Raw genomic sequence first — 3,040 nt, 5'->3', positions numbered from 1 at the left:
GATTGTATATTCTCTAAATGTTGTTGGGCTAATTATGCATCTGTCAGACCCGTCTTACATATTTAATCTTCCCTCTCAAATGCTCTTGTTTTATTTCTAGTTGCATAAAAAGAAATCCTGCAGATCATGAATAGAACCATCTCAAAGCCAAGAGAAACCCAGAGAGAAAACAGTCCTGTAACCGGTAATACATGTATAATATTAAAGTGCAGTGCTAAATGGAAGCCAATTAAAGTCTAGTGAAGTAGAATACTTCACAAAGATCTGTTACCGGGTCGGAGGGAGAAGGGGGTATATAACCTGCAGTTGTTCTCTGCCGTCCCTCTGATCCATTGGTTCTGGGTACTGTTTTTGGTTGTCTAAGGTGGCTGATATAACCTGCTATAGCTGCTCTCTGATTGGCCAGCACTGATCACATGAGCAACACTGGTCAATCAGAGAGCAGTGCACAGTATACATTAGATAGTTAGAAAACTGCAACAGCCATCTTGGGCGCCTGAAAAATGTGACCTGGAATTCGTGAATCGGATAGATGGCAGAGAAGAACAACTGCAAGTAATATACCCTCCTTCAGTCCAGGGTAGAAGTTTGGTCCTGAAACCAGAGGGTTGCTATAAAGCACTAATCTCAGGATTGTCTTGGCACCTATCCACAAAATAGGTGCCGAAAGTCTGATTGGTGAGGGTCTCGCCACCGAAACCAGCACTGATGCCAAGAACAGGGTCGCCGTATCCGCCTCTCCTGGTGCATGAATGAAGGTGCGGATGACTGTTTGCTTCTGCTCAATTCCTTTCAATCGGGCTGCCGGAGAAAGCTCAGGACAAGCACTTAAGCAGGACCACAGAATGTAATGGACTGGCATTGTACATGCTCAGCCGCCACACTAGTCAAGCTGCTCCTCACTGCGGGGTTTGAAGTGAGCAGCAGAGAGGGACACGGGATTGGCGTTTTTGGGATCGGTGGGTGTCCCAGTGGTGAGATTCGCGCTGCTGATCAGACTTTATCAACTGTTCTGTGGATAGGTGGTCGGTCCGTTCTGGAAATACCCATTTACAACTAAAAAAACAAGTCCTCCTAGCCAATGTTATATTCCAGTACCGGCCTGTGGAAGTGGTTTTATCCTTCCACTTAGTAGACATTGCTGAGTAGTTTGTAAACCCGATCACTAAACTGAATCATAAACTAATGCTTAATTTTCTAGAATTTTTTTTCAGCTCTATGCTGAATTAGGGGAAAAAAGCTATTCATACTTTGATCTGTTGCTCTTAAGAAGCTAGTGGTACACTTGATGGATGAACTGTACTTTTCCCGCAATATCATGGTAGAAATTGTTACCATTTCTGCTTCGTTTTCTAGACACTGTCCAAGCGCCGTTGTCCAAGAGAACCAGATTTGTTGGACCTGGAGGATATCATTTTAAAAAAACCTTCAAGCTGAAACAGGTGAGTGACACAGCTTCACCCCTTTGTGTATTATGGCTTGGTGGGTCTGAGGTACTTAGAGGAGGGACCGTTGTCTGAGATTGTCCATCCATTAGGCCGCCATATGATTACCATGTATTACGTGTGTTCTGTATGCCCGTATGAAAGGTGGTAACTCGCAGGCAATTAATCGCATTGCCTTACGCAGTTCCTCTCAAATTAGCGTATCGGAATTGTGTAATACATGAGCGCAAAACAGAACGCAGCATGTTGTATTTTTGCCACATATATGCACATGATAGAGCCAATACGTATATATATATATATATATATATGGGCTTGTATATACACATACCCATATGCAATTACATTGGGGTGAGCGCCCCCTAAGGTAGATTGGTCAGTTTTAAATGTGTTAGTGGTAACCCTTACTAGGCTGTAAAGAAAGGGTGAGTCAGGGTGATGATGGGGAATGTATGTCTGCTTAACAATTGTGTTTTATTAATGGTGTCATGTCTGAGCTGAGGTAGCTGAGCTCTGAGGTGACTGGGCGCTGCTCTGAGGTGACTGAGCTCTGAGGTGACTGAGCGCTGCGCTGAGGTAACTGAGCTCTGAGGTGACTGAGCGCTGCGCTGAGGTAACTGAGCGCTGCAGGAGACTGTTCTGAGGTAACTGTCCACTGTCAGCTCTGAGGTAACTACTGCTTGGTATCTGTCAGCTGCGAGATAACTGACCGCTGTATGCAGACTGTCGGCTGTGGGGTAACCGGAGGATAAGGCTGTGATGACCGGAGGAACAGAGATGGTTAATAATGGTTACTGGGAGGTTGGTGTTTCCTCAGTGTAACTAGTTACACTGTTGTTAGACATCCTTGGGGTGCCTCACCACCTGGATGTAACTAGTTAGGTGGTTGTTAGACATCCTTGGGGTGCCTCACTACCTTGGTGTAACTAGTTAGGTGGTTGTTAGACATCCTTGGGGTGCCTCACTACCTGGATGTAACTAGTTAAGTGGTTGTTAGACATCCTTGGGGTGCCTCACCACCTGGATGTAACTAGTTAGGTGGTTGTTAGACATCCTTGGGGTGCCTCACCACCTGGATGTAACTAGTTAGGTGGTTGTTAGACATCCTTGGGGCGCCTCACTACCTCGGTGTAACTAGTTAAGTGGTTGTTAGACATCCTTGGGGCACCTCATTACCTCGGTGTAACTAGATAGGTGGTTGTTAGACATCCTTAGGGCGCCTCACTACCTCGCTCTAACTAGTTAGCTGGTTGTTAGACATCCTTGGGGCGCCTCACTACCTCGGTGTAACTAGTTAGGTGGTGGTTAGACATCCTTGGGGCCCCTCACTACCTCGGTGTAACTAGTTAGGTGGTGGTTAGACATCCTTGGGGCACCTCACTACCTTGGTGTAACTGGTCAGGTGGTTGTTAGACATCCTTGGGGCGCCTCACTACCTCGGTGTAACTAGTTAGGTGGTGGTTAGACATCCTTGGGGCCCCTCACTACCTCGGTGTAACTAGTTAGCTGGTTGTTAGACATCCTTGGGGCACCTCACTACCTTGGTGTAACTGGTCAGGTGGTTGTTAGACATCCTTGGGGCGCCTCACTATCTC

The sequence above is a fragment of the Eleutherodactylus coqui genome, unplaced genomic scaffold, assembly GCF_035609145.1.
Source record: "Eleutherodactylus coqui strain aEleCoq1 unplaced genomic scaffold, aEleCoq1.hap1 HAP1_SCAFFOLD_19, whole genome shotgun sequence".
Lineage (NCBI taxonomy): Eukaryota > Metazoa > Chordata > Amphibia > Anura > Eleutherodactylidae > Eleutherodactylus > Eleutherodactylus coqui.
Note: the sequence above shows the minus strand (reverse complement) of the source record.